Source organism: Gobio gobio, assembly GCF_949357685.1.
Source record: "Gobio gobio genome assembly, chromosome: 14".
Classification (NCBI taxonomy): Eukaryota; Metazoa; Chordata; class Actinopteri; order Cypriniformes; family Gobionidae; genus Gobio; species Gobio gobio.
The window spans coordinates 38,520,763-38,540,770 of NC_137107.1; the positions used below are offsets into that span (position 1 = coordinate 38,520,763).

General features: G+C 36.3%; 1 protein-coding gene across 1 annotated transcript in view; it reads left to right on the forward strand.

Moving 5' to 3' along the window:
* The first annotated feature begins 7,710 nt into the window (after window positions 1–7,710).
* arhgap24 (Rho GTPase activating protein 24) overlaps window positions 7,711–20,008 on the forward strand; it is a 165,652-nt gene continuing 153,354 nt past the window's right edge. The window contains exon 1 of the mRNA XM_079835015.1: window positions 7,711–8,109. The gene's annotated coding sequence lies outside the window, so the exon portion shown is untranslated. The remainder of the gene's footprint in view (window positions 8,110–20,008) is intronic.

Consider the following 20,008-nt stretch of genomic DNA (forward strand, 5'->3'; position numbering starts at 1 on the left):
CTGCGTAATAATAGAGGAACTTTGCTGCCGTACCATGGGTGCAGCGGCGCAATGACATTATGCAGCGCCTGAAAATAGTCCCCAGCACGCTCCCTGTGCAAGCAGGTTGTCCCGTTGGTAATGTTGACGGAAATTAGCCAATTTTCAGGCGGATTGTGCCTGCTGCACCCATGGTACGGCAGCAAAGTTCCTTGATTATTACGCAGGAATGAGAGTATAGTTCCTAGCCATATAGGCCTAGAAAATCTTTTCTTTTCATTTTCTGCCGGCCTTAGTACACAATGTAACTACAGAAGAGTCAAGTTTTAAATAGGAAAAATATAGAAACTCTTGTCATTTTTTTGAGCGAGATGCTAACGGTCTAATCAGTTTCAATGATCTATGCTAAGCTATGCTAGAAGTGCTACCGCCAGACCCAGAGTTCGGCTGAATGGATTCGAAAACGGTAAAATTGAACTGTTTAACTCTAGGGGAGTTGGAAAATTAGCCTATTTTAAAAAAAAAAGTGTCGTGTTCCTTTAAAAACTGGCAAAATATATTTTGATTTCTAAAATGTTTAAAAAAAAATATTTTAATTTTACAAATGAAAGTATATTTAAATTTTATTAACACCATCACAAATTGTTAACCATATTGTTGTCAGTTAAAAATAATATCCTCAATGTGAATATTCATGGTAATAATTATAAAATAAGTGTTATGTTGTAGTTGTTATATATAATAATATTGCAATAATATAATATTATTACATAATAATATAATACTATATAAGTATTATTATACATATTAATATATAAATATAAAAGTTATATATTATTCAAATCTTAAATTAAATATGAATTTCTTGCTTAAATTCACATTCAAATTCTGCATGTTTGCTGCCTCAATTCAAATTCAGCAACTGAACTGGGATTTAAAAGCCCTTTTAAATGTATTTCCGAATGGGGCACAACCCTGCTAAAAGGTCTTACGCCAGCCCAGCTGTTGGTCTTTTATGCCTGACTGGCAGCAGGAAAGAATCTATTATTTCAGCATCCAATTACAAAGACACATGCCCTGAACAAACATGCCATGTGTTTGCCTGCCCTCCCCCATCCGTCCACAAACACCGGTGAAGATTGAATCTGACCAACTGTTCTGGACACAACACCCACCTCAATGAAATTATATATTATATATATAGTCCACTTATGTGCTATTAAGAAGCACATTTTTGGCTTCCATAACATGGAAAGTGGAATGAAACTAGTGGAATGAAAACACTTTTTTATTACACTTTATCTATTTGGGTCTGTAGATTTCAATTACAATACTGCCCTACAAAGGCAAAAGGCCTTAACTCACTATAGTGTGGAACTGAGAAAAATGACTTTAAAGATTATTAGTTGTCCAGCCAAATTAATTATAGGTAGGACACTGGAAATTGGTAAATTTGAGTAATGTTTTAGAAAATGAAAATGATCTACATAAAAAAAAACACTTGAGGTCAAACTTGACTTTTGACCCTTATTTTGAAATGACTGTACCCTGCCTTTGTATTGTCTGCAAAAAAGTGAGACGTCACACCAAGGCAAATGGCAGTAACTTCCACATTATCAATATTTGGTTGCTGTTCACCATTTACAAAATCATTATAATAACATCTGTTTAAAGGCATTTATTTTGGATGATTTACAATAGCTTTTTTATATGGAGAAGTTTAGTAGCCTATTCATTGGATAGCTGACTAGCCTATTTATGCTATAGGCTGCTAGCTAGCTAAATGAAATAGATTGCGATCTATCTAATTTGTTAGTCTAATGCATCTTTTGTTACATAATTTCTGACCTTGACCTTGATGACTGCGTTTCAAAGCCATCTCAACCATCCTTAAATGCTATTAGTAAAAACAACCTCTCAACTATTTGTTTTACCTACACTTTTATTTGTGTGTCAGAAGTGCTTCAGTGACAGATGTATGACACAGGCTACACTGTAATATAAACTCTGCAAACTTTAATGGACAGTAAAACAAAGGCAGACAACCATAACTCCAGGCTGACACAATAACTTCTAAACAACAGCTAAGCAATAGCAGAGTATCCAAACTCAATTTGAGAGTTCTAAAACAAAGGCAAAGAACAGTAACTGGTGTTACGATGTTCTGCCTTGGTTTCTCCTGGGCTTTTGAAGTTACTGTTAAGACAACTCATTATTTTCTCGATAAAACAACGGAATTGACTCAAGATACTTATCCACATGATAAAGGAGGTCTTGAATGTCCCAAAAATATCAATAACTAGTTTTCGACCAAAAATGAAGTTAATGCCTTTTTGCCTTTGCAGGGCAGAAATACTCACTTCAGTGTTACTTGCATACATCAAACTTTCCATTTTTATTCCTATCTTTAGTATATTCTGAAGGTTTTTACAGAGGGGTTTGTTAATTCGCCTGGATTTATACAACATTTTATTCATAATAAGTATTTTCTAATTTATGGAGTGATAAAAGGAGATATCCAAAACCCCCTCTGTAAAACCTTTTTAACTCTGATATATCATCAAAATTATACCAGAATTTTGATTCTTTTGATCCTGGCTTTATCCAATGTTCAGATTTCTGTTTTGGAAACAGATTAGTTATTAATTAGATAATGCCTCATTTGCATATTTAAACATAACATTTCATAAATACAAAATTCAATGTCTTAAATATACTGTGATCAACGCAAGATCCCATTAGATCCAGATTCATTTATTTGAATTCAGATTCAATTAAAGTATATTCAAATGCCTATATGAGTCAGATTTCATACAGATCCAGATCCAAATTCAGATGCAATCCACATTTAAATTTTGAACCAGATCCAAAACTATGTTCAGATTCAAATCCACATTTAAATCTAGACTCGGATCCAAAACTACGTTCAGATCCAGGATCAGGTCCGAATTCAGATTCAAATCCACATTTAAATCTAGATCCAGATCCCAAATTATATTCAGATCCAGATTCAGATCAGGATCAAGATTGAGTTCCAGATTCAGACCCCAAAAGAGATCCCATTAGATTCAGATTAATTTATTAGAATTCAGATTAAATTAAAGTGTATTCAAATACCTATGAGTCAGATTTAATTCAGATCCAGATCCAAATTCAGATGCAAATCCACATTTAAATCTAGACTCTTATCCAAAACTAAGTTCAGATCCAGGATCAGATCCGAATTCAGATTCAAATCCACATTTAAATCTAGACCCAGATCCCAAGTTATATTCAGATCCAGATTCAGATCAGGATCAAGATTCAGATCCCAAAAGAGATCCCATTAGATCCAGATTCATTTATTAGAATTCAGATTCAATTAAAGTATATTCAAATGCCTAGTATGAGCCAAACCCAAAACCAGACGCAAAATTAACAAAACATTTCATCAATACAAAATTCAATGCATTAATGTACTGTGATCAATTAACTGGGTAAGTATAGAGATATAACTATTAGATAAACATATTCACCTGTAAGATTCTCTGAGTGGTCTCTATGTAAATCTGTTTTTTTTTTCTTCAGTTTTATCATTCACCAGGCGTAAATTCCAAACAGTGTAAGAAAGTTCAACTTATTGTTTGCATATTATAGAAGCATATTTGTCATAACACTAGAGGGCATCCCAAAGACTCCATGTCAAAGATGAGTTGCTCTTAATATAGCCATGGGTCTAATGAGTACAAATGGTGTTCAATAAATAATGAATCTTTGTGCCTCAAAAGTTCAAAAATTCAAACTCTCCATCATGAGTCAGATTTTCCAGTGTTCAGTCACCACGGCAACAGTTTGATGATCCCAGTAAGCGCTGTGACCTCTGTCTCTCCTTGTGCATTGTGGGAAATAGAATATCAGCAGCTGTTGCACAGTGGGTGACTTCTGCACTCCATCCAGCACGGCTGCCCAACGTAACCACGATGATTAATTATGACACAGAGATCCGAAACCTCTTAAGTAGACGACACACTGCGCCAATGAAATGGGGCGGATTTCAATCTGGATACAGAAAAAGGTTGATATTTTTTTTAATGTTCTAATCATGATAAAGATATTTATGCTTTTTCACTATATGTTAAAGCCAGTGTAGCTTAAACTGACCTGATCTGTGGTGTGAGTTTGCACAGTATCATTAAAATTTGAGGCGTCTTCCCAAAATAAACAGCTACAAAATACTTCAAGTTAGATTTTAAAGGGTTAGATGTTCTACCCAATGGGCCATAAAAGCAGGTCAGAGTTATAATTGCAACCAAATGTTTGTGAGTAGTCACAAAAGCTAAAATTGTACAAACCCACAAGTTAAGGTTGTTATTTTTACTTGCTACTTTTTACTGACTGAATAAATAAGGTTTTCCAGATGCTTCTTTAATATGCTGCTTCTTTCTGTTAAAACAAAAATATATCATTTATTTTCAAATACCTATATGAGTCAGTTTTCATTCAGATCTAGATCCAGATTCAAATTCAGATACAAATCCACATTCAATTCTAGACCCAGACCCAGATCCAAACCTAAAACCAGATGCAAGACTATGTTCAGATCCATATTCAGATCCAAATTTAGATCAAGATTGAGATTCAGATCCCAAAAGAGATCTAAATAGATCCAGATTCATTTATAAGAATTCTGATTCAATTAAAGTATATTTAAATGTCTAGTATGAGTCAGATTTCATTCAGATCCAGAACCAAATTCATATATACAAATCCACATTCAAATCTAAGACCCAGATCCAAACCAGATGTAAAATTATGTTCAGATTCATATTCAGATCCAAATTCACATTCAAATCACATTTAAATATATACCCGGATTCAAAACTATGTTCAGAAATCTAGATCTGGATCCAAAACTATGTTCAGATCCTGATTCAGATCCAAATTCAGATTCAAATCCACATTTAAATTCTAGATCCAAACCCAAAACCAGATGCAAGACTATGTTCAGATCCATTGACAGATCCAAATTCAGATCAAGATTCAGATCCAGATTCAGATCCCAAAAGAGGTCTAAATAGATCCAGATTCATTTATTAGAATTCAGATTATACCAGTATATTTAAATGTCTAGTATGAGTCAGATTTCATTCAGATCCAGAACCAAATTCATATATACAAATCCACATTCAAATCTAAGACCCAGATCCAAACCAGATGCAAAATTATGTTCAGATTCATATTCAGATCCAAATCGCATTCATATTTAAATCTATACCCGGATTCAAAACTATGTTCAGAAATCTAGATCCGGATCCAAAACTATGTTAAGATCCCGATTCAGATCCAAATTCAGATTCAAATCCACATTTAAATCTAGATCCGTAGCAAAATCCAATTTTTTTTTCTAGATCCAGATCCAAAACTATGTTCAGATCCAGATTTACATCCGAATTCAGATTCAAATCCACCTTTAAATCTAGACCCGGATACAAAACTATGTTCAGATCCAGATTCAGATGCAAATTCAGGTCAAGATTGAGATCCAGATTCCGATCCCAAAAGAGATCCAATTAGATCCAGATTAATTTATTAGAATTCAGATTCATTGAGTAATTAATTAGCACACTTTAAATTCATTCAGATTCAAATCAACATTTAAATCTAGACTCAAAAATATATTCAGATCCAGATTCAAATTCAGATTTCAGATTCAATTCAAAGAACTGGCATGAGTCAGATTCAGATTTTTCTATGTATATTCCTATTCATGGTACACACAGCAGTGACGGGCCAAGAGACTGTCTTATACCCTTTTACAGAGCCAGCCATTAGTCTTAAAGCTGTAAAAGAAAACTTAATATCTCACACCAGCAGCAATAAAGCCTGCAACAGCCGTCAAATGCCTCTCTCCTCCTGCCAGACTCTATTCACTTGAAACTGTGCAGCAATCTTGTCGAAAGGACCACAGTGAAAACACCATGATTGAAGCGACCATCTCAGACAATAGAAAAGCACCCTGTCCTGATAAACAGAAGCAGCTTTAGGAGAATTTTAGTTTTTTTTGTAGGATCAAAGAACTTTCACTTTTATGTGCCTGTATTATACATAAAATTGATCAAAAGAATCGTACAAGAGAATAAACCAACATTCAATTCCTGATTGACCACATCATATAATTTCAATCTCATGTTACCTCCAATCTTACATGCACACAGTCTGTCCACACAATATCTGGCCAGCACGTTTAATTTTAAGATAATCCTCTTTCTGAAAATGACACTTGATTTAACCTCGCTTTGACATTTTCTCATTTTCAGCACCAACATTGTTTTCCCAATTTGGATTACTCCTCTTGCATGCATTTTTTTTTTATCCCAGTCTTTTTTTTTTTTTTTTTTGCTTAAATGGTTGTGGAGCCCCACCCAGTTGCCACATTGTGTTTGATGGTTTGATAAGTCATGAAAAAGCGACTCTCAGGAATGTAGTCGGGTGTCTGATGTGAGATGTCTGTTTGAAGTGTCACTATGACTCAAAGATCAAGCCACAGTTCAGCTGGAATACTAAAGGGTCTCATTTAGTCATAATACTGTAAAGATTCTGCAGACAAATTTCTATAGAACCACAGCAATTTAGAGTCAGGTTTGATCAGATTCAGTCAAAATAAAAGTCTGAAAGTCTGCTTCTTAAAGGGTGAAAAAACAGGCCCAAGTCAAATTTAAGATTTTTTTGAACCATGAGATTATTTTCAATAAAGAACATTTTAAAAGCATATTCATGATCAAAATGGGCTTTCATTAGATCCCAGGCAAACGTTTTAAAGTATAAAATAAAATGTAAGCAAAAAACCTACATACTTTTTAACTTCCCCTCATTCTCTTAGTCTTATGTAAAACATACCATGATAATGAGATGTTGTTTTTGCATTACACAATAAAAGTTTTTTTTTTTTGTCCTGAAAATCAGTTGTCATTGTGTGCGAGGTGATTGACAGCTGTGTGGACTATTATGACAATCCTTCAGAGATTCATCCTTTATTCGTCTTTTTGGACTGGACTTTTGTGTTGCAAAAAAGCAAAACAAACAAATAAACCCCACAAATAAAGTCATAAACCCCAGTGAAATTGTACCGAAAAAAAATCTTTGTGGGATGAGGGAGATTATGGTGTACTCAAATGAGAAACATGTTCCCTGTGCCTGATGATATTTGATAAATCATGTCGTGTGTCCCATATATAGAATCAGAGCTTCGCGAATGAATCACTCTTTTGAGTCGGTTCTTTTCACTGAATTGGTCAAACGGTTCAAGGAAGCGGTCTCTGAAACAATTAAGTTTGAATCATTTGGAAACTCACGCACTGAATCATATGAGGGGGAGTCTGTAAAAAAGCTTAAAAATAAAAGCTTAATTCAGATCACACAGAGAACAAAAAATCACTGGAATAAGTGGATATTTACATACATCCATTACAACTAAGCCTGCAAATCCATCCCATCGTTTGCCAGCGATGTAAGTCACCTGCGTGAGCCGCTCGTGAACGACTCTGTAGGCTACTGCTGCAGGTGCGGACATTTTTAGACCAAAAGCGTATGAAAACACAAACAAAACTAGTATTTAAAACAAGATATTGCCATCTCGCATTTAGGGACAGTGAGGAGGAATGTCACTGTGAGTCTGTATGCGAGGTGTTCGAATCTCTCCTCTCACACTTCCTCAAACAAGCTCACGCTGCTCTCTCGCGCTCCCTCCCCTCTGAGGTCGCAGTCCTCCTGTCTGTGTATCGGCGAGGCTCATGTAGTGTGACTGTATGTTGAGGGGCTGAACTCAAAGCCTCCCCGTGGCCGTCCTGACTGAGAGCAAAGGGAGGCTGTCGATTTCCCCCAGAGACCCCATTGCAGATGGTGTGAGCAGTGAGGGGAAAAGTTTATGACAGCTCTGCTGTTTTCGGTTCACGACTGCCCCATGGAGCTTTTTGATTGTACGGATGCAGCTACAGACTTTTTACCAGGCTGTTTGACTCAGTAATGCACTTGTATCGGACAGAGTCACGTTCGGGATTGAATCTTGGATCACAGTGAAACAACGTACTGGATTTGTTTAGAATTTTTTTCCACTTCATTTCTGTGGACGTTTTCTGGATAGCAGTTTTTAAGGTAATAATAGTCTGTTTACAGTCAATTTGGATGCTGCTAATGACAAGTTGGCTGTGTGAATGTGGTTATTTTGCTGTCGTGAGACGTGTGTGTTTTGCAAAGCTGTATGTAGAGGTCATTCAGCACTCAGTATGATGTGTATATATTTATTTCTGTCATAGCCACAGAAACTGAGAATGAGCTATAATCTGTGTGGTAGCCTATGTGTTGCTCTTTCCTTATATCTATATGTCCTAGATAAATATACTTCTATCTATCTACTATCTATATGGGTTGGCATGAAATATCAAGCAGTGACAAAAGCATCTTAAGTTTCAAAAAAGTTTTAAATAATATTTGACAGCTGTTTATATATAATATAGGCTATATAAACTTTATATATATAAATATATATATATATATATAAATATATATATATATATATATATATATATATATATATATATATATATATATATATATATATATATATATAAAGAATATTTTTATTTTTAAGAAATACTAAAGTTTTAAGTAGGCTTGAATGTGTTGAATAAATATATATTAAATCTTGAATGTTATTTGTCAACTACCCATGTATATTTAAACAAGCCTTAATAAGTTCCATATCTCATTCTCATTGTGGCTAGGTTCAAATTTCTACAGCTGTTGTCTACATGTTTTGACAATTTGAGGAAGGATGAGTGTTAAAATAGCTCAGATGTTCTCCTTTTCCAGCATTTACATTTTAGTTTTTTTCTGAAACACTTGTGTTGTGCATCCAGAGATTGGAGTTCTCAGTTTTACATACTTTGTCTCAGATGTTTCCCCTAACATTCTTAAGGAGAATTAAAAATAGACTCAAATGATGGTTGACAGTAAACAGTAGAGGTATAAATAAACGTGAAAAGATTTGAATGCAGACTTTGGCAAATCTTGTAAAGATATTTTCTAAAACTCTAGTCTAGAGGAGACACGTATGAGATTACTGGGGTGTTTTTCTCAGGAGAAAAATCAGGGCATTTGAGCCATTTGCTCTTCATTTACTCTCATTGCTATCTACAACAATTGAGATATTAAAGAGCTCTCGTTTGTGGTATTTCATTTCTATGGACAGAAAAGCATCTCTCATTTTGTTAATAAACTCTGCTCACACTGAATGAAGACATGTATCTGGAGTCAGTCTGAGGTTCATGTTGAGTTAGAGGAGGTGTGGAGGAGAGCGGCAGAGGGGGAGAGGTAGATGGAGATGCAGATAGAAACTAATGAAAGGAAGAGGCAGGAATGAACAACAATCTGTCAGTTCACTGACACTTTAGGAGATGATGATATCTGGAAGGGAAGGGAACATACAGTTCTGAAACAGAATGAGTAATGCTGATGTTATTTGTGCGTTTAATTATTTAATTTAGTTATCTAGGAGAAACTATTGAGATTTTAAAGACATTTGTGATTTTTCTTTTCTATGGGTAACATCACATTCAAAACATACTGCACTGGAGGTCCTAACCCTCTTCCAATCTCCTAACCTTATTACGAGTTTACGATTATGGTGCTTTAGCGTTGATGGAAGAACGTTATTTGCCAGTAAGGAGAGAGCGACATAACTGTGGCTATTTAGAGGACTGATCTCCTTTCATTTTCCCCATCAAACCCTGCATGACCCAACGCTGTGATTGTGTTTGCGATGCGGGCTTGTCTGTCTCTGTCTCGTTCAGGCATTGCGTGCAGCTCGCTGACTGCAAACCATCTCAGCTGGTGTTTGGAAGCAACCAAAGTCAGAGAGGCAATGTTGTACAAACAGTTGTGTCACTTTGGCAGCTATATTCAAGCTTTTCCAGTCTTGTTCACTAACAGTATTTATTTTTGTTAGCAATCCTGGCAGCCGTAATTCATCGATGAATGATGAAATGATGGAGAAGAGTGTTGTAGCCAAGTGCACATTTGACGTTTTTAAAGGGTTAGTTCACCCAAAAAATGAACGATTTAGGCTACTCACCCTCATGTCGTTCCAAATCCATAAGACTTTTGTTTATCTTTGGAACACAAATGAAGAGATTTCTGTCCCTCCACTGAAAGTCTACAGTTCAAAAACGTTCATAGAGATTGTAAAATCTATGAATCGAGCAGTTCACTGATGAGACATGATCGTTTTATATGATTAACAGATTTAATTTAGGCTTGTTTTCATATATAAACATTGATAATAGAACATAGAGCATTCAAATTTGGTAAACAAGCTAGAACCAGTGAGGTTCATTCTGGCGTGTCAAACCAGTTCGTGCTCCCGCGAGAACCAATGAGGTTTGTTTTTGCGCATTAAGCAAATAAAGTTGAGCGTCTGTTTACCATATTTAAGTGCTTTTATGTTAGCTGATCGATGTTTATAAAAGCTTGAATTCAATCTGTTCACCATTTAAAGCGATGTCTTTTCAGATGGATCTATTTTACAATCTCTTTATGAAATTTTTGGGTTAATAGACTTTCAATGGAGGGACAGAAATCTCTCAGGCCCTGTCTGTATTAAGATGCATTTTGTTCGATCGGATCACAAGTCGACGAAGGAGACATATTCCTGTTCTTCTAGAAGAGGGCCTATATGGGCGGATAAATGTATGGGCTTTTTCAGATCTTTCGATCTAATGGACAAAATAAGCTTGCGCAATTTACATATGAACGTGCTCGGAGACGATGGAAAACATATATTGTTTTTAAAGGGTACATAACACACACAGTTTCTGCCAATCTCATGTTAATCTTGAGTACCTATAGAGTAGTATTGCATCCTTCCTTAATATCTCCGAAAAGTCTTTAGTTTTTATCATATTTATAAAAGACATACGCTGTATCGATTCTTTCCGAAAACAGCTGAGCTTGTGCGTGCATGCATTGGGTTGAGCTAAAGATTCACGAGCACACACACACACACACACACACACACACACACACACACACACACACACACACACACACACACACACACACACACACACACACACACACACACACACACACACACACACACACACACACACACACACACACACACACACACACACACACACACACACATGTTTGTTTTTGTGAAATGTGAGGACATTCCATAGGCGTAATGGTTTTTATACCGTACAAACCGTATTTTCTATCCCCTTACACTGCCCCTGCCCCTAAACCTAGCCCTCACAGGAGACTGTGCAGTTCACTTTCTGTGAAAAAAAAAATCATTCTGTGTGATTTATAAGCATTTTGAAAAGTGAGGACATGGGGAACGTCCTCATATTTCACCCTCTTTTTGTAATACCTGTGTCATACCCATGTCATTATACACATTTGTGTCCTGATATTTCACGCAAACATGCCCACACACACACACACACACACACACACACACACACACACACACACACACACACACACACACACACACACACACACACACACACACACACACACACACACACACACACACACACACAGACAATACATCATGGCATTATCCATGGATAACTTTCGATTCACTATACATTCGTGTTGTTGACATTATATGTGCGCCGATTGCCAGTAAAACACAGACATTTGATGCAGTTTCACTCACCGCTTGCAGTTTCGACTCATGACCGGGAACAAACAAAGTACAAACACACTTGCAGAACTCCGTTGCTGCTCCGGAAAAACAAACTGCATCCACCGTTTCCTTAACGTTTGACATTGTTGATTTCGTGGTCTAAAAACAAAATGGCAGCGCTGCCAACGACTTCTGTAACCCAAACTAAGCTCGTTGATTAGGGTTGGGTACCGAACTCAGTACTTTTAAAGGAGAATTTTTAAGTTAATCTTGATTGTTATACCTTTGTGAGTACTGTCTATAGAAAAAAACACGAACCGGATTGGTGCTTGCGACACAGACAGACACAGACACAAAATGCAATTAAAATGTCTGTCCAACATGAACAGGGCCCTTACATGACAACGAGATGTGTTTAGCCACTTAGCCATTGTTTAAGTTCATCTAAATAGTGTTTTAGACGGCAAGCTGTAGTCTCGCGCTGAAGTCCCCTGGGAACTCAGTTGTAGCCGGAAAAAGGCATATAGTCCAGGTGGGAGGAGCTGCGCAATCTCGAGGTCATGAAAAGGAAGACGATGAAGATGTAAATTCTTGTATTTTCGCATTCTGTTGCCACAATTCGGAACGGCACAAACGCAAACCATTTCTTCTTCACTTGTGAGCCGATCTTCACTCTTCACACACACGACGCTCCTCCCACCTGGACTATTTGCCTTTTTCCGGCTGCAACTGTGTTCCCATGGGACTTCAGTGCGAGATACAGCTTGCCGTCTAAAACACTATTTAGGTGAATTTAAACAATGGCTAATTGGCAAAACGCATCTCGTTGTCATGTAAGGGCCCTGCTCATGTTGGACAGACATTTTAATTGCATTTTGTGTCTGTTAAGAGGCACAAAGACACTCTTCATGTATATGCCCCCATAACTCCCGTTTTAGCTGAGTGGGAGCTCTGGGCATTAACTGTAACAGCTCCGTGTTGCAAGCACCAATCCAGTTCGTTTTTTTTTCTATAGACAGTACTCACAAAGGTATAACGATCAAGATTAACTTAAAAATTCCCCGGAGTTCTCCTTTAAGGGCACCGACCGAATTACGTCGGTACTACCGAGTACCGGTTCACATTAAATCAATCAGTACCACATTTCGGTACCTGAGAACGCATCTGTTGATATAGACCAATGTCTGTGAATATTAAACCGCAAAAAGACTATTTAAATACAAATCCTGCGTGTCTCTGTGTGAATGAATGCCGTAGACGCGCGGTTTACCTCACACACACACTCACACACTCTCTCACACTCTCTCTCTCACACACTCAGAATCGCGCGTGACGGTCGCATGTTTCCATCTCTGCCATCTCATATGAGGACATGAACGCACAGACATCATCTCCAGAGCCACTGAGAGTCACTTTATGAGCATTTTACCGTTTCATTTGAGAAAAACTACCGTCATATCATAAACACAAAAACTCAAAGGTCTTCACAGCAACCCATCAAAATAACAGTTGGGCTAACATGTCAAATTAATAATAATACTAACACTAATGTAATAATAATACATTATCAAAACTTTATATTTTAAGTAATAAATAAAAAAATGTCCTTCATGTTTTAATTTTAACCGTATAAAGCTCAGTTGTGCAGCACTTTGTTTGAATTCAATTAAAAGATAAATTAAATTTAATGTATTTTGGCTTCATTTGATTACCAGAAAATACACAACACATAATTTGTGGGAAATCTTTTCATAGAAATTAAATAAAAAAAATGGTTGTTTTTATGAATTAAAGGTCCCGTTCTTCGTGTTTTTTTGAAGCTTTGATTGTGTTTACAGTGTGCAATATAACATGTGTTCATGTTTCGCGTGTAAAAAAACACAGTATTTTTCACACTATTTACTTATCTGTATACCGCTGTTTCCACTGTCCTAAAAACGGCTGGTGATTTCCCTGTTCTATAAAGTCCCTCCTTCAGAAATACGTAACGAGTTCTGATTGTGCAAGCGGTTCCTGTGCTGTGATTCGACCACAGCTTAGCGCACGTGAAAGCGGTTCCTGTGTTGTAATTTGACAGCAGCTTAGCGCACGTTGGAAAGGTCACGCCTCTTAACGGAGAGATGTATGCGTTCAATAATCTCTACAGCGTCCCTGGGAAAGCCAAACAAAGGTGATTTGACTCCTGGATGAAAATAACAGCGTATCGATGACATGGTGATAAACACACTCAACGCAACAGTTCCTTTTCTCCACGCGACCGTCCGCTTCTCCACGTGGGACAGCAACAAGACCGCGCCCCCTTTTTCGTGTTTCTTTGTGGGCGGAGGTTAGTCTGTTCTACTGCGCTACTGACGTAATTAAAGAAGGAAGTACCAGGATGTAGTCCAAGCCAGCCGTTCGCTGTAGGCTTTGAAAGGGAACTTCTGTTAAATAAAATATCTCGCTTGGCATGGAACTTTGAGCTTTATAATTTTACAGGTATTATTTATGCTCTAACAGCAACATTACACACTAACTAAAGTTTGAACAATGGAATCGCGAAGAAGGGGACCTTTAAAATAAATACCTAGCCTACTATTTACTAGTAAATATTACAGTATACAGTATACAAACTCTGGCATAATGTCAATAACACTTCTATAAATGACTTACAGTTTCTTTATAGTTATTGATGTAAACATCCCTAAAGTACCGAAAAAAGGTACCGTTGGGTACCGGTACCGATACCGGTTAAAATGTGAACGTACCCAACCCTAGCATTGATGGACATGCTCTTGCTCTCACTCTGGTTCATGTGTGCAGGCAGGCGCTTATTCGGGAGAAGTGCCCATACAAGGAAATCCACCCTTTATGATGTCAGGCTGCAGTATTATCATTAAGATCCTAAATTAACAATTGGTTTCCAGAATTTCTGTTTTTAGCAACTCTTTTCCCCCCCCTTGTTTGTATGAATAAAGCCAGTTAGATGCCTCAGAGGCCAACATCCATAGACTTGCCAACCACTTCTGCAAAAATTTCCCCAAATGACTCAGATAGTCATATGCCTAGATGTGTGGTTTTGCACAGAAGTAAGGATTCCTTAAGGGGAGTTTATTTTAATTACAATGTTATTTAGAACCTGACTTGTTGTGACAGATATTTATATATGATAAGAATATATATATTATATATTCTGTCATCACATACTCAATCTAATGTTTAAAACATTGATCTACTCTGTGGAACACAAAAGTTATGCAGAACTTAAATTACCTTTATGTTACAATGAAAATGGATTGGGACGGGGGCTGTTAAGTTCCTAAAATACTGTGAAAGAAATGCTGAAATACTGACAGTTAGGGTTGTAACAATATATCGTGTCACAATATATCGCAATGCAGAGCAGCAAGATGTATCGTGGATAGTGACAATCTGTATTGTGTATAGTTCACCCAAAATGAAAATTACTGTGTGAGAAAATATTCAAGTTTACAGAGTTTTAGTGTCAGTACTACATTAAATTACTATTTATAATGTTGAATTGAATGTATAATAATGCAATGGGAGAAAATCTGTGGGTCCTGATAATGCCAAATGTCTTACGTCACAAGTAAAAAGCGGCCTACGTTATTTTAAATGCATCTAGTCAGTGACCGTGCAAGCATTTTCATCTAAAATAATTCTGTTTTCAGCTTCAAAATCATGAATATTTTTATTCTGGTGTCCCCATTGTCCTGTGCATTGGGTTACCAGCACCAAGTCCATGCCTATTCATTTCCACCCCCAATGTAATACCAAATTTAGCATTTTAATCAATAGTAAATGTCTTGGAGTATCGCAATAAAATGGCATCGTGAGTTTAGTATCGTGACATGAGGGTATCGTATCACACCCATACTGACGGTACTTTCATGCTATGGTAGTTTGTTTTGTTCAGTCCCCATCCACTTTCATTGCACATAAAACAGCAGCCTGGAGTGAAGTGTGAGTAAATTATGATAAAACCTTCATTTTGGGGTGAAATATAACTTTCAATTTAATATACACTGCCATTCAAAAGTTTGGGGTTGACGAAAGACGGTAAAATTGTGAAAAATAATTGTTAAAATACCTCTTTACCTTTTCAATATATTTAAAACGTCATTGAATGTTCAGCATCATTACTCCAGTCTTCAGAATCAAATGATCCTTCAAATGAATTCTAATATTATAATATTGGTACTCAATAAATATATTGTTGTATTATTTGCAATGTTGAAACACTTGTTTTGCATAATAGTTTTGTGGAAACTGATCTTTTTTCAGGATTTTTTGGGGTGAAAAGAAATGTATTTGGACTATTATAAAAAAAAATTACTGTCACTTTTGATCCCTGCTGAATAAAAGGTAGTATAAACTAGTATAGCTCCTGACACAGGGCGAATAGAATGGAAACAGGAAGTAGGGCCAGACATTTATACTTTTGCTAAATCTTCTAAAATAGGTGAAAGGAAACAGCATGCCCCTTATGACATCATATACTCAGTTGAATCATATGTCACATGTGTCAGTCAAACAGCAGTGACAGTCGAACCCTGACCGCGGACGTGCACACTGGCAGAAAGACGTATATCTCACAGCCCTCTGCGGTTTTGGCAGGTTCTCTCCATATCAACACACTTATCCATCAGTGCTGCAAACCCTCGGAATATGAGGATTCTTCAGCAGACACATATTCTTTTATTCTGATATTCTTATGCCAGTTAATATTGAAATAAATGGAATGATTTTTTTCAATGTCTTTTAGTACTGAATTAACATGCCTTTCCCCCCCGACTGAGCTCATTGCAATGCATTCTGGGATTACTTAATCCATAAAGGAGGATGCATGCATTGAATTTCTTTCCTTTTATTTGCGTTGCTAAAATCTTGTTATGCAACCTTACACGCAAGGTCATAACGTGGCTAAAATGCGTAATTCTTTCTCCTCTCTACTTTCTGTATGTGTTTTCAGACATCAATATCGCTAATGCTCTCTGGTCTGGTACCAGGGCTTTGTGTTTCACGGTCAGTTGGGCTGAATGTGGCTGTCAGCATTAGCAGACAGCATTAGCTGTCAGGAGCCGTAGACAGAAGTGACCAGCAGCTGTCAGACTGAAACACAGACAGGCAGACAGACAGACAGACAGATGGCTGGGATAAAGCCTACGACGTGCCTGTTTTAGACCACTCACTTATAGACACACAAAGAACTGGCTGATATAAAGAATGCATGACCACACAAGGGATTTACTGCCCTTTGGGGCAACTGAAAATGCCAGATTAATGGCATTTTTTCCATCTTAACGCCCCTTTAATAAGCAATTTTTTTTTGTGGGATTCTGATTTAGCACAAGCAATGGCTGTTAGTTGAAGCTCTGTTCACCAGGGACCAAAGCGCTTGCTGATGAATCTAGTGCAGATGCACAGAACTTTTAGCTAAGACCAATGTGTGCTAGGGGATTGCTAGTGGTTATATATAGTCAAAACATTTTGGGTTGCTATATTCTTTTATGTTTTTGAAAGAAGTCTGCTATGCTCATTGCTCAAGATTGCATGTATGTGATCAGAAATAGAGTAAAGTAATATTGTGAAATATTACAGTTTAAATAACATTTTGTATTTAAATTTTTTCCTGTGCTGACTGCTGAGAAAGCTAAATTTTCAGCATCATTACTCCAGTCTTCAGCGTCACATGATCCTATAAATTATGTTGAAAACATAAATGTGGAAACTAGTGGATTGAACGATATATTACCACGGCCGATATGACATTTTTAAATGAATGGCATCAGCCGATGCGTTTTTCTGTTTGGCAAATGTGTCAGACTTTTATTTTGACATCTAAAGTATAAAGTTTATTTTACAGATTTCAGATTTTCAAATGATTTATTTTGAATTTAGTAAATATTTAGTAAAATAAATATAGTTTCAGTAATTGTGTTTTTACAATCTTTAAATTAATTTGAGACCACTAGTGGAAACCGTGATACATTTTTTTTTCATGATTCTCAGATTTTAAAAGAACAGCATTTATATTAAATTGTATAAGAATGAAACGTTTTAAGTAGGGCTGGGCAAATCAACGCGTTAACGCGGGCGATTAATTTTTTCAGCTTAACGCATTAAAAATATTTAACGCACATAACGCAGCGTCCGTTTTTATATCAATTTTTGCTTGGCGTTACATGACCACGCTCCTAACCTTATTCATTTAAATGCGACAAGACACAAGATAACGCGCTGTATGCCAATGTCCTGTGTGTGTGTGTGTGTGTGTGTGTGTGTGCGTGCGTGTGTCAGTGTCCTGTCCGTGTGGCTGCGTCTCATGTCAGCTAATCGAGGAACACTGACACACACACACACACACACTCGACGCATAAACTAGACAGACTCGCGTCAGTTTCCTGCTCACATCGAGTTCTCTTTTGCTCTTGAACAAACAACAACACAGAGGATTTGGAGTATTCTCATATTAGGAGTCTTAAATGAGTTAAATAACGTCTTAAATGAACTTAAAGAGTTGTGAGGAGATGAGATGCGCGGGACAGCGCGTCAGATCCGCGTCATGTTCGTCAGCGGCTGTTCTTAAAGTGACAGGAGCACTGATGATGCCTGTCATTAATGTTCATCACAGAACAACGGGAACAGAGAAAATTGTAGCTTTAATGATGATAAATCTATATTTCATTTATTATTTATGCAGTTAAGAAAGGTGTTTGATAACTATTACATTTCTGTATATGTCTAACAGGGAACGCCATGGGTAAATATAACATTTATTATTTTGGGTTTATGTAAAGATTGTTTTAAGTTCACTTAAATTAAAAGTTAATAAATGCCTAATAAATGTTGAAATTGGGATCTTTCAGTTATACTGTAATGTAACGTCATTAATGTTTCATAGAGACTTTAGTATCAGTGATACTGGCCTTCATTCATAAAAACATGACAATACAACACATATTTAAAATATGCTGTCTTTAAATTGTTTATACATTAATTTGGAGAGTAACTGAAATTATTACAATATCAAAATATTAAAAACTTAAAATATTAAAAACTTGCGATTAATCGCGATTAATTACAGAAAAAATGTGATTAATTAGTTAATTTTTTTTAATCGATGCCCAGCACTAGTTTTAAGTCAATTATTCAACGCACTCTTACTGAATAAAAATATTTAATATATATAAGGGATGCACCGATATTGAAATTTTGGCTGAAACCGTTAATTCTTTATATTTGAAAACCGATATATTAGCCGATTAAATGTAAATCAAAATTTGTAAATAATTTTTATAGAGCCTGATTACAAAAACAAATGTCTCATCATTAAACGCCATGTCCCAATCACACAATTATATTGATGTTCTCATTATAATTTTATATACCCTATATGACAGACTTCCACTGCACATGTTGCACTGATCTTCCTTTTAGAGTGGTTTCCTATCATATTTCAAGCGATTCAAAACCATCATGGCAAACGGTGCGCATTTGAAGGAAATAATCCATTATTTATCTTAATATATCGGCAAAATGTACTTATTGGGCCGATAACAATAACATTAAAAATGAACATAAATTGGCCGATACCAATATGGTGGCCGATATATTGTGCATCCCTAATATATATATATATACGCACACACACAGACACAGTATGATCAAATTATATAACACAAATACTGTACATATTGAATGCCATTTGAACTAGATTTGATCTTTCACTTTTTAGTACTAAATTTCATTTTCATATTGCATCCATTCACCATCTTGGCTAAATATTTTCATTGATCCCATTGCAATACATCCTGAAATCTCCATAAGATGCATGAGATTCTGCCTTAGAATTTAGCCAAATTCAGAATTTATTTATTTACAACAGAGATCCAGCGTATGCTTATAATGTCTAAAATTATTGTCTAGGTGGCCAGATCTCTCTCTCTCTTTTTTTCTTTAAACAGAGCTCATGAGCTAGAGAAAGTGGTTCCTAGTAATAAAAGGGCCAAACAAAGCGGTGTCAAACACTGAGGCCTGCTCTGTGTGCTCAGCCCTATCACATTCCCATGTGCAGAGTAAACATGCTTAGCAAGCAAAGAGTTCTAAGCGTGAGCAGATGCTACACTCAGGAGAGAGATCTCAAATTAGTCCAGAATGTGTCAGATCACAATTCATAAGCATACATTGTGTAGGATACATTAGGATAAACTTTTCTTCTACAGGTCATTTTCACTGTTTTTTAAGAGGATCTTACTTTCCAAGTTAATTAAGGTTGAAATATTTATAGCTAGACAAATAAAAAAACGACACACCCAGCTTAATATCTTGAACATCAAACTGTTATTTTACTCA